This window comes from Prionailurus bengalensis, chromosome E2 (assembly GCF_016509475.1).
Source record: "Prionailurus bengalensis isolate Pbe53 chromosome E2, Fcat_Pben_1.1_paternal_pri, whole genome shotgun sequence".
Taxonomy (NCBI): Eukaryota; Metazoa; Chordata; class Mammalia; order Carnivora; family Felidae; genus Prionailurus; species Prionailurus bengalensis.
Window position 1 is genome coordinate 7,763,176 of NC_057352.1, and position 13,000 is coordinate 7,776,175.

Here is a 13,000-nt window from a genome sequence, read left to right on the forward strand (position 1 = left end):
CTCTCTTTCTCTCTTTCAAAAATAAACATTTAAAAAACATAAACAAGAAACAATGCTGACCCTACCACTCCTCTAGTCACGATTTCTCTAGGGTTTCCCAGGGCCCCCAGGACAAAGTGGGTTGTTTGCTCTAAGCTCATCCATGACGTGTATGTGGTGCGCTGTGCTTCCACCTTCTGTTTCTTGCTCCATGGACAGCATCTACCACGTGTCACTGTCTCTCTCTCAAGGCGGACACACAGCCCTCTTCCATCTCAGCGTCACCACAGAGAACACAGACATCCATCTCCTTGTGTGTGTCCTTGCAGAACCTATGGGAGATGTCTTCAGACATTGCCAACATTTCTGGGCAGGTGGGTGCAAAACTGCCCCCATTTGACAATCCCTGGACTACGCCTGTCTCTGTCCCTGCCTTCCCCTCCTAGTCCTTGACTCCACACCTCAGGACACAAGTCAGGGGGACTGGGAAAGTTCTAGCTTCTGCCAGGTGGGTCCTGAACTTCCAGGTGCCCTGTGCTCAGAAAAGACCAGATGATGCCAGAAATTGATGTATACTCAATTTTATTAGGGGTAGAGGGTTGGAAAAGAACATTCGGGTGTTGGCCCTCGTAGCATCCTTGATCTACTTCAGATGAGGCATCAGCTTGCTGTACAAGGTGGGCTTTTTACATCTGGCACATGGCTTACTGCCCCATGATGTGATACCTTGAAACATGCCATTACATACCAGGGGACCCCCTAAATCACCCTGAAAGTAAAAGAGGGAAAGACTTGGGGCGCCTGGGTGGCGCAGTCGGTTAGGCGTCTGACTTCAGCCAGGTCACGATCTCGCGGTCCGGGAGTTCGAGCCCCGCGTCAGGCTCTGGGCTGATGACTCAGAGCCTGGAGCCTGTTTCCGATTCTGTGTCTCCCTCTCTCTCTGCCCCTCCCCCGTTCATGCTCTGTCTCTCTCTGTCCCAAAAATAAATAAAAACGTTGAAAAAAAATTTTTTTTAATAAATAAATAAATAAATAAATAAAAAGAGGGAAAGACAGAGAGTGACAGAGGTCAGCCTAATTTCTGCCTGGGGAACCCAAGCTTTCAAACCTGGGTTTGCATATTACACACAGCGACTCCCAGCAATGGGGAAAGAAACAATTGCCTGAGTCCTTTCTCAGAAGGCAGGTGGGAATTCCAACACAGAGGACAATGACTCAAGTCCTGGCTACTAGAGGTGGGACTTCAGAGTCCAGAAGGACAGTCCCAACAGATGGGTCAGCAGGAAGGAAGAGTGGGACCATACTACAGGACCCCTACCAGCAGGGGTCATCTCAGATGTCACCTCTTCAGGAAGCTTTCTCTGACCAGACACGCCCCCCCTGAGGAGTCATGGAAGGGAGGTGATCAAGAGAGGAATAAGGTCAACATGGCATATTGCATAAGTCACAAGGAAGGGGATGGGTTAGCTTTCAGGTTCCAGCCCTGAACCGTGGTCACCTCCCTTCTTTCACCTCAAAACCTTGAAGTGAAAGGCTGGCTCACCAGGCAAGTGTTCTTTTTACCTTCCAAGAACCCAACACACAGCATGAAGTCTGTCACCTTCTGAAGGTAAAGTTCGTCACATACATCATTGGATAGGAGTTTGAGGTCCACACACTGGAGATTCCTTGAGTGTATAACTACATGCCAGAGAGAAAAAGGGCTGTGGCCAGAGTCCGGGTGTCCCTAGTCCCTTCCTCCCTACACTCAAGGGTCTGGGCTCCAGGCTGCATGGTCTGGCGCTGGAGTACACTTATCTGGTTTGATGCTGCGCCAGCCATAGTCATAGCAGGTGCCCCCCACTTAGGGTTCCTGGGTGGGCAGGTCCAGGACCCTCACAGCTTCTGTTATCTGGGCGGGCTCTGCCAGGAGGAGCAGCATGAGGTCGTCACTTCGACCATCCCCTAGACTGAGGATGTGGTTCACATGGCTCAAGTTGCAGATTGCAAGTAGGGAGCTGTTACGGACCCGGACAAGCTGGCCTGTGTCTTACCTCTTGAACAGGTTGTGGTGACCCAGCCAGAGCTAGTAATGACTGGGGAGAGAGGGGGCCCAGGGGATGAGGAGAGAGGAGGGGAAAAGGGAGATGGGGCCAGGAAGCATGGGGAAGGGTCCCAGAGAGAGAAAGAAACAAGGAGTAAACATGGAGAGAGGCCGTGTGCAAGAAAGATTTAGAGTCATGGAGAAATAGAGACCTTGAGAAAACAGAAGGTTGTAACAGCATGAAGGGCAGATCCAGAGACAAAGAGAAACAGTGAAAAAGAGAGAGCTTGAAACAGAAGCGGGAATGAGGCAGAGGGAAGAACAGTGAGCCAGAAGGAGCACAAAGGAGACAGAAGAGGAAAAGAAAAGGCAGCAACCCTGAGAAAGGGTCCCAGGGAAGAAGCAGGAGTGAAGGAACAGACAGGAAGGAGTAGGAGCAGCAGGCAAAGTGACAGAAAGACAAAGAAGCAAAGGAAGATAGTGAGGAATACAGGCGGTGGGGGTGGGGAGGCAGCAAGAGAGAGAACAGGGAGGGAGGACAGGAAGGGCGGGGGAGGGGCCTGGGACCTGATCAGGTGCAGCTGGGGCTGTGGGGTGGGGTCCCCAGAAGAAGGTGGCCTGGTCCCAAGCCCAAAGTCAGCATCCCCCTCCCTCCCTCTCCCCTCCTCCCACTCCTTCCCCTTCCTCCTCTTTCTCCTCCCCCCTCCTCCTCCTCTTCCTTTTCCTCCTCCTCCTTCACCTTTTCCTCCTCCTTCTTCCAGGGCTCACACTACGCTCCTCCGGCTGAAACCAGCCCTTCCCTGTGTCCTCCTAGAGTGGATCACTGTCCTGGAGGGAGAGACTGAGCACGTGAGAAGACCCCCTCACACAGAGACATGTCATGACAATCACTTCCTTTTCTCCAGAGTCTCCCTCAGTCCCATCCTGGGGGGTGCTCGGCAGTGATGGAGAGGGAGTGAGGCAGAGACCCAGAGACAGAGGTGGAGGGTGAGACATACAGTGACAGGGATATGGTAGAGGGACCCAGAGATGGACAGAGACATGGAGAGACACACAGTCCTCTGCTGGGGAACATGACAACGAGGAGGGGCTAGGAGAGATATAAGAGAGACTGGTAACCTAGTCTGGGGTGGACTGTGGGTTGGAGTGGCATAGGCTGGGGTGCTGGATGGGAGGGAAAGGGCTTATTGGGGACGTGAGAGCAGCATGAAAGTCACAGCGCACTCCCCTTTCTGCATCCCCCACCCCTCTGTCTCACCAATCTTAACCAGGGACAGGGCAAGGCACAGAACCAGGAACCACATGGTGACAGAAGTGTCCAGAGGCAGGCAGGTGGTGAGCTTGGAGCTGAGGAGCCTCCCTGAGGAAGCTTTTAAAGCCTTCATCCACTGAAGGCTCCACTTTTGCCCCCCTGGTACCCAGATGCTGGCCAAGGCCATGCCTTTGCTGCCGGAGGCTGAACAACCTCCTCCCAATCCCAGAGCTGTGGAAGTTGTTCTGTCACTAGCAGATCACCCTGGATGCATTCCCAGGGAATGAGGGCAGATGGGGGAGAGCTCCTATAGCTCATGAACCTTGATATAGGGGACAGAGCCAGAGAGGAGAGGCCCAGCATAAACAGGAAAAGAGGGTAGGCTAATCGCTGATTCTCAATACAAAGCTTCAAATGCCTAAACTCCAAGTAAGTCCTTCGCACCCCAAGACCTAGTGTGTTGTGTTCTGAAATGCCAGCACCACTGGGCTAGGAGACTCCCAAATCCCTACACAACTATGAGCCAAACTGTCAGCACTTTAACTTCTCAAGTTCCTGATACCAAAGCTCTGGCATTCAGAACTCCCTGATTCTGGCACTCTTACACCCAGAATCTAGTTCCCCAAATCTCTTGTTCCTCCCATAATAAAATCCTGTTGTAGTCCCAGAGATCCACATGCCTAGCCCCTCCTAACCCATGACAGTCCAAGAGTCCACCAAAACTATTTCATTTAGTTCTTTAGCATTTCAAAATCCAATGTCCTTCAAATAATGTGAGATTACAGTGACCCCCCCCCCCCCAGTCCTCATTCTCCAGATGTATGCCCTCAACGCTCCAGGAATGATTCCTGTTGATGTGTCCTTTCAAAATCAAGAACATCCTTACACAAAATCCAATTTCCCCTCCCCAATGAAGCTATTTAGATCTCACAAGCCAGACTCAGACAATTCAAGATTAAGTGGCATTGGAAATTATCTTTTGAGTTTCAGAAGTGAATCAAGAATGAGACCCTTGCAGCATCCACTATTAACCCTATAAAATTCCATTTATTTCCAAGAAGTAGGTTATTTCAAATATTCAGTAACCACAGCAGTTAACATAAGTCCACCTCTAACTGTGTCTCAAGAATTTGATAAAAATGAGCCACCTGGGTGGCTCAGCGGGTTAGGTGTCAGACTCTTAATTTAAGCTCAGGTCATGATCACGTGATTCATGAGATCAAGCCCCCTTTGGGCTCTCCTCTGACAAGATGAAGCCTGCTTGGGATTCTCAATCTCTCTCTCTCTCTCTCTCTCTCTCTCTCTCTCTCTCAAATAAATAAGCATTAAAAAAAAAGAATTTTATGGGGCGCCTGGGTGGCTCAGTTGGTTGAGCACCCAACTTCAGCTCAGGTCATGATCTCACAGTTCATGGGTTCGAGCCCCGCGTCAGGCTCTATGCTGACAGTTCGGACCTGGAGCCTGCTTCAGATTCTGTGTCTTCCTTGCTCTCTCTGCCCCTCCCCTGCTCACACTCTGTCAATCTCTCTCAAAAAAATAAAATAAAATAAATAAACATTAAAAACCTTTTTTAATAAAAATAAATAAATAAATAAATAAAAAGAATTTTATAAAATCTTCCCCCTTTCCTAGGTGAGAAACTAGAGAAACTCCGGTATAATGAGCTCAAATAACTGAACTCAAATAAACACAATTTAAGACCATGAGGTCTAAGTTAAGATGTATACTAAGCCAGTGGACTGACCTCTCCCACACAGAGATTCCCTGAGACTCTCCTGTGAAGGGAAGTTTGCCTCAGCTTGCATGAGAACCCACTGGATCCAAAGACCTCTAAACCATCCTAATCCCTGTTCACAACCCCAGTCAAAGCCTGACCTAACCAAAACCCAAACAAACTTAGCCTGACCCAGTTCAACCTAACTCAACACAACCCTCAGCCTAACTCAACTCAACTCAACTCAACTCAACCGAACTTAAATTAACCCAACTCAGCCCAATCCAATTTAACACCATCTAATCCAGTCACAGCCTACCCAACCCCAGCCCAAACCTAACACTATCCAATCCAACTGCACCTGACTTCTCCAACCCAACTAAACCTAACCCAAGCCAACCCCCACATCTGCACTCATTTAAAACCAAGCCCAACCCTTATCCATTGTCACAGTCAACACAACCCCATACCTAGCTCCATGCTTTTCATATCCCAAACCAAACCTATCTACATTCCCAATTCAGTGTGCACGTATTTTCCATCTCTCCGCAAACCAAACCCACTTCCGATCACAGTCCAACTCATGCTATTCCTAAACTACCCCGACTCCGTCAATCCTAAACCCAACCGAAGCACAATCTTATCCCCATGTCTAACTCAACTCCAGCCCCACCCTCTGTTCTAAGTGATTGTCATATTCTATCTCCAAACCTACACCTAGCATTTTCTCTGCCCAATGCAGGCAAACCCAATTGCATTCCAACTCTTAAAACCTCCCATATGCCTCTTCCCCTCCCCACCATGATCCACTCTGCTCTGACTTCACAAGAATCCGTGCCTCCACCTTCCACACATGCACACACTCTGGTGTCCATCAGGTGCCCTGGATAGGCACAAGATGTGGCTGAGATAATTCTGATGTTGGCACAATGTAGCATATTTGGGAGACTCACCGAGGAGGACATAGACTTGGAGCAAACTCATAAGATCAGGCCCTTGCCCACTCTGTCCAGAAGTCCTTGAGACATCCTGAAAGGCCCAAATCTAAATCACATGGCAACCCTCAGCCCCCTAAGGTCCCATGCACACAAAGGGGTGGATGTGAGTAGTGCACAGTGCTGGGCACATGACTGGAGAAGTGCACAGGCTAGTGGTAGCAGCATGACATTTTGGCGGTGGCTACGCCCTCCCTTGTAATGGATTTGCTGGAGGATGTGGGATACCGACCACAGTTGTGCTGGGACACCTCGCACACACAGATTGTACTCACCCAAGTGGACCCTCATGGGTCTGCTCATGCAGGGGGGTGGGTGTTTGCAAGTGGAATGAGGAGTAGATGGGAAGATCAAAGAATGGGCAACTCTTATTCCCTTGACCCTTTGGGAATCTGTATATCCCATTACCTTTCCTCCTGACCCTGGAGCCAATGGTTCCAGCCTCCTGGGACCAACAAGTCTTAGGCCACACACACCTGGAGCTCAACCGCCAAGTTCCAGCCTTTCCTTCCCCAGGATACAGGATTCTGAGACCCCCTAAGCCATTCCCACAGGAGAACCTCAGGGGATGGGCCCTTCCCAGTCTCCTCACTCATCCCTCGGGGACCTAAGATTAGGGAACCCACACTCCTCTTCACCCAGGACCTTGACCTCCAGCCTCATCCTCCATCAGAACCCAGGAATCTGGGGGTGCCTGGGTAGCTCAGTTGGTTGAGCGTCCGACTTTGGCTGCGGTCATGATCTCACAGTTCATGGGTTTGAGCCCCGCGTCGGGCTGACAGCTCAGAGCCTGGAGCCTGCTTCCGATTCTGTGTCTCCCTCTCTCTCTCTGCTCTTCCCACTCACACTCTATCACTCTCTCATAAATATAAAAATTAAAAAAAAAAAGAGGGGTGCCTGGGTGGCTCAGTTGGTTGAGCGTCCGACTTCGGCTCAGGTCATGATCTCACAGTCTGTGAGTTCGAGCCCCGCATCTGGCTCTGTGCTGACAGCTCGGAGCTTGGAGCCTGCTTCGGATTCTATGTCTCCCTCTCTCTCTGCCCCTCCCCTGCTCATGTTCTGTCTCTCTCTGTCTCAAACACACACACACACACACACACACACACACACATTAAAACAAAACAAAACAAAAAAGAACCCAAGAGTCTGGGTTCCTTCCCCACTCAAACCCAAGATTTTTGATCTCCAACCACACCACCTCAGGATCCTGAGCCTTGCCCTCATCCCCAATTTGACAGTATGCTGCAAAAAGCACAGTGTAGGGAAAGCATCTCAGTTCAAGTGTCTGTGTTTGCATATGGCCAGACCAATCTCTGACATGTTCAGGAACTAGATGGGAGATAAGAAAACCAGGTTAGGCAGGGGGAACCAGCGAGTGGTAGACAGTGTTTAACAATGGAATGATGTGGTTGTCCTGAGGCTGACCAGTGTTGACAGACAATTCTCCGTGGGCCTTTCAGGGCCTTTCAGGTGTTTGCAAATCTTCTTGGCAAAGGTATTCACGCTTTTTTTTTTTCTGGACTGTCTTTTCAAGGATGTTTGGATAGAGGCAGGCTTGTGAGATATTATCTCCTTGAGAGCAGGTTGCCTTATTGTCCTAGATAATGAAGATAAGGTCTCCCTTACAACAGATTTGTTTGCTGTCAGAATAGCAAATATGTTCCTCCAGAGCAAGTCTGTTTGTGGTCCAGGATGATAAAAAGAATATCTCTCTCCAGGGCAAAGGTCAGGCAGGTTTGCTGGCAATCCCTTATATTAGGTTTAAAAAAAAAAAAAAAGCTCACATTCTGGAAATGGGTAAGCATATTATTTATTAACTATTCAGTTAAACATAAATCAGAAAAGGAATTTTGAAATTCCTAGAAACGAATGACAATAAAATAGGTAAAAATTTGTGGGAAACAGTGGAAGTAACAATTAGAAGGAAGTCTTAAAAGAAATGAGCTGAGGGGCGCCTGGGTGGCTCAGTCGGTTAAGCGGCCGACTTCGCCTCAGGTCACGATCTCGCGGTCTGTGAGTTCGAGCCCCGCGTCGGGCTCTGTGCTGACAGCTCAGAGCCTGGAGCCTGCTTCAGATTCTGTGTCTCCCTCTCTCTCTGCCCCTCCCCGCATTCATGCTCTGTCTCTCTCTGTCTCAAAAATAAATAAACATTAAAAAAAATTTAAAAAAAAAAAGAAATGAGCTGAGTGTTCATAAGACAGCATAGAAAAAAACCAAAGAACCAATAGGTTAGCAAATAATCGAAAGAGGGGTGGAAATCAAGGAGGATACGGAGAACAACAGCAAAAATGTTGAGATAATTCTCTCAACCAAATATTAGCTCTCTTAAAAAGATTAATGAAAGGCAAATAATAAAGACAAAGACACAAGAACATTCATTTTAAAAGGCAGAAACAGTGCGCCTGGGTGGCTAGTCGGTTAAGCATCAGACTCCTGATTTCAGCTCATGATTTCAGCTCAGGTCATGATCTCACAGTTCGCAAGTTCAAGCTCTACTTGATCAGAATGTATCATTTTGTTTTTTATTTATTTTTTTAAGCTTATTCATTCATTTTGAGAGAGAGAGAAAGAGACAGAACTAGCAGGGGAGGGACAGAGAGAAGGGGGTCAGAGGATCCTAAGCAGGCTCTGTGCTGGGAGCAGAGAGCTCGATGTGGGGCTCGAACCCACAAACCTCGAGATCATGACCTGAGCAGAAGTTGGGCACTTAACCAACTGAGCCACCCACGCGCCCCAGGATGTATCATTTTAAGACACACGGTTGGATTTGGTTAGCTTATATTTAATTTTTTTTTCTCATCTATATGCAAATTGAAACCAGTCTATAGTTGTCATATTCTATCATTATCCAGACTTCAAAAAATAAATCGAACTTCAAAAATAAATTGCAGCTTCCTGCCTTTCTCCTTCTTTCTAGAAGAACTTGTATAAGCAAGAATTATCTGTTGCTTGAGAGTTTCGTCACAACATTTTTCAGATTCTTATTTAAATATCTTTAATGATTGTAATCCATTCAAATTTTGTGTTTCATGTAGCGACCTTATGTATGTTTTCCCATTTATTGGATACATTTGTTTTACTATTTTTATGATTAAAAAGAATTCTATTATAGTTGTTTGCTCTTTTATTTCTGTATTTTTTTTATTTTATTTTAATGTTTGTTTATTTTGAGAGAGGGAGCATGTGCACATGAGAAGGAAGGGCAGAGGGAGAGGGAGAGAAGAATCCAAGCATGACTTTTTAGTCTTCCACGTCCCAAGCTCAGAATTCCAGACTTTAGATTCCAGACCCCATGATTACAGACTCAGATCTCTGACTCCAGGCCTCACAATTCTGCCTTGGGATTGCAGACACCAGGCTTCTGATCACAGGCTCTAGAAAGCAGAACCCAGAATAGATACACTCAGCTAGAGATAACAGAATTCAGACCAGACCACAGACTCCAGACTCCAGACCCTTTGAGGCCAGATTCCAGAACTCCAGGCAGACAGCAAGCCTCAAAGCACAGACCCGGCATGTCAGATCTGTGTTCCAGAATCCAGCCCTCCAGCACTGAAGCCAAGCCTCACAGCTTAACTCCAAATCCCAGATTCTGGACTCCAGAATCCAAGCTTTGGGTCTAGAACTCTCACACTCTAGGCTTCAGGTGAGGTTTGCAAACATGTTCATCTTAGAACACCTTAACACACTTAAAATTTTTGTTTATGTGGATTGTATGTACCAATATTTATCATATTAGGAATTAAAATGGAGACATCTTTAAAATATTTATTCATTTAGAAAAATTTTTTCAATGTTTATTTATTTTTGAGAGACAGAGCATGAGTGAGGGAGGGGCAGAGAGAGAGGGAGACACGGAATCCAAAGCAGGCTCCGGGCTCTGAGCTGTCAGCACAGAGCCCGACACGGGGCTCGAACTCACGGACCGTGAGATCATGACCTAAGCCGAACCAGGTCAGACGCCTAACCGACTGAGCCACCCAAACGCCCTTCATTGATTCATTTTAAAACAATAACAGGGGCGCCTGCGTGGCTCAGTCGGTTAAGCGTCTGACTTCCGCTCAGGTCATGATCTCACAGTCCGTGAGTTCGAGCCCCGCGTCGGGCTCTGTGCTGACAGCTCAGAGCCTGGAGCCTGCTTCAGATTCTGTGTCTCCCTCTCTCTCTGCCCCTCCCCGCATTCATGCTCTGTCTCTCTCTGTCTCAGAAATAAATAAACATTAAAAATTTTTTAAATAAAAATTAAAAAATAAAACAATAACAAATATATGTCAATATAAATAATGTATCTTAATGAAAAATAACTCTATTTTCTGAGACAAAAAAACTATTGAGAAGATAACAATGTTTTTACATTTTTGCAAGTTTCTTTAAAATGTGGCAACAGAAGACAGCTGGGTTGATTCTCCTATCTGCTTCTGCATTTAATGTGCTGTGCTATCACTTGTCATGTAGGCTCCAGAAAATTTCACTATGCACTCATGAAAGTCAGAGTGAGAAAGGTAAATAGTGCGTTAGGATTAACAGGAAACTAGTTTTTGACCTCACAAGACCCCCTATAACAGTCTCAGGAACCCCTTCAAGGTTCCACTAACTACACTTTGAGAACCACTACTCTGGAATACAGATTTCAGGCCCAAGACTCAGACCTTAGCCTCTGGAGAACACAGTCCATTTCCACAGCCCTATTTTCTTTTCTTTTTTAAAGTTTTATCTATTTAAGTAATCTCTATGCCTACTGTGAGGCTCGAGGTCAGGACCGAGAGATCAAGAGCTGCGTGCTCTTCTGACCGAGCCAGCCAGAGCCAGGCACCCCCTTTGTCCTATTTTCTGAGTTCAGATTCCAATAGCAAATTCCAGAATCCACTTCCCACACTCAGACCCCAGGCCCAGACCCTGGACTCCAGACTTGATGTTACAAACTCCAGAATCCAGGTTACAAACCCAAGATTGTTGGTCCCAAATTTCTGGCTCCAGACTTCAGTGGCAAGCGCCCAGCTGCTGTTTCTGGATGTTGGTCACTCTGACCCATCCACCATGATTCCCAACTTCTTCCTTCGGAACTCTGCCTCTCTCAATACTGCCTTTTGACTTCCAGGTGTGCAAAACAGCAGGATGTCGGGGCCTGGCCCCTCATCACCACCAAGTCCTTGGGCTCTTTGTCAGCCTCTCCTGTTGGTGCCAGGGCACGAGGGAGGGGGTGGGTAAGGCAGGTCTGTTAATATGCAAAGGGGTGGAGACATGGGTGGAAAATCAAAGAGAGAGATGGACAAAGGAAAAGTCAGAAAGGAGGCAGAACCAGAAAGACAGAGAGAGAGATCTAACTGAAACAGAGCTGGGCAGAGGGAGGAAGACCGAGGAAAGAAAGGAACAGACATAGAAAGGCAGAGGGGCAACTGGGTGACTCAGCCAGTTAAGCATCCGACTTTGGCCAAGGGCATGATCTCACTGCTCATGAGTTCAAGCCCCGCTTTGGGTGAGCTCAAGCCCCACTCCAGGCTCCGAACTCTCTTTCTCCCTCTCTGTCTCTCTGCACCTCATGGGATTCTCTCTCTCTCTCTCTGCCCCTCGCTCACTTGTGCTCTCTCTCAAAAAATAAATAAAATAAAGTTATTAAAAGAAAAAAAAGAGACAGAGAGGAACCCAAAGAAAGGAGGAGGGAGGAGGAGGGAGGGGAGGAAGGGATGGAGGCAGAGAGGAGGGAGGGAGGGACGGAGTCTGAAATGGCCAGAGAGCACCCCCTCCGACTCCCTGCGGGACAGGTGGACAAGATTTTGTAGGTCTTCAGCTTCTAAAGAATACTAATAAAAAATACAAGATTACCAGTGTAAACTTATATATGAACCTGATTATTCTAATGAGAAAAGAAATACAAAATATAAATAGCAAATCTACGGGATAAAAAGAGTAACAGCAAATGACATGTTTCAAATCATCTCGAGGCACCTGAGTGGCTCAGCCGGTTAGACGTCCGACTTCGGCTCAGGTCATGATCTGGAGGTTCATGGGTTCGAGCCCCGCATCGGGCTCTGTGCTGACAGCTCAGAGCTGGATTCTGTGTCTCCCTCTCTCTCTCTGCCCCTCCCCCGCTCGTGCTCTCAAAACTAAATAAACGTTAAAATTTTTAAATACAAAATAATAAATTAAAAAAATCATTAAAAACTTTTTAAACTATTCCTAGTAAAAGAAAATAGTGTATCAGGAAGCTATTATGAACCCAGGCACTAACTGTGCGCTTCCCTCATTTGCCCACAGGGGCGCTGCCTGCGGCCCACTGCCATTACGGTATAAAAGGTTCCCGCGTCCCAAGGCGGTAGGGCTAGGACGCCAAAACGCTCGGATCGGGGACCTGAGGGAATGGGGGGCTGGAGGGTTTGCCCTCTTGGATCTCGTGGGACATGACGGACGGGGTTCTGGATTCCTGGTCGGAGAGGGGAAGAAAACGGCGGGTCTGACTGCCGCTCGAGCCATCGTGAGCGGTTTGGGACTTTTAGGTAGCTCAGAGGCAGAGTCAGGGATGGTGCCCCGGGGTCTGGGGAGAGGTAATGGGATCTCCAGATTCCCGAAGGGTCAGAGGGCTCCAGGTCGCCCACTGGTTGACCGTTCTGTCCTCTCTCCTCGCTCGGTGTGCGGGTAACCACGCGGGCGCACCCCTCCATGCCGGTGCCCCTGGACAAGCATCATCAGCGCAAAGGCAATGACTGAAAGCACCAGCGGGGGGCTCCAGGCGTCGGCCACAACCGCGCTGAGGTGCGCGCACGACGTCCCTCGCAGCCACTAGCCTGACCGCGCTGCTCCTTCTTTGGTGCCCTCCGGCGTGCTGCTCACGCCTGCCCCCTTGTGGACGCCCGCCGCGTGGCAGCTGGCTGAGCCCTGGTGTCTGACGTAGAGCCCGGGGCCACAGGGAACCCTGAGTTGGAAGAAGAGCCAGACGCCCACAGTTTATGAAGCCTAGACTCCTCGGCTTCTGGGCGGAGGGACCCGAACTTAATGGCTCCACTGTAAGTCCACCGGCCTCCCCAGCGACTCTCCTCCAT

The 13,000-nt window shown here is 48.3% G+C and overlaps 1 pseudogene; it reads right to left on the minus strand.

Moving 5' to 3' along the window:
• Window positions 1-517: 517 nt before the first annotated feature.
• Window positions 518-13,000, minus strand: LOC122495269 (annotated as a pseudogene).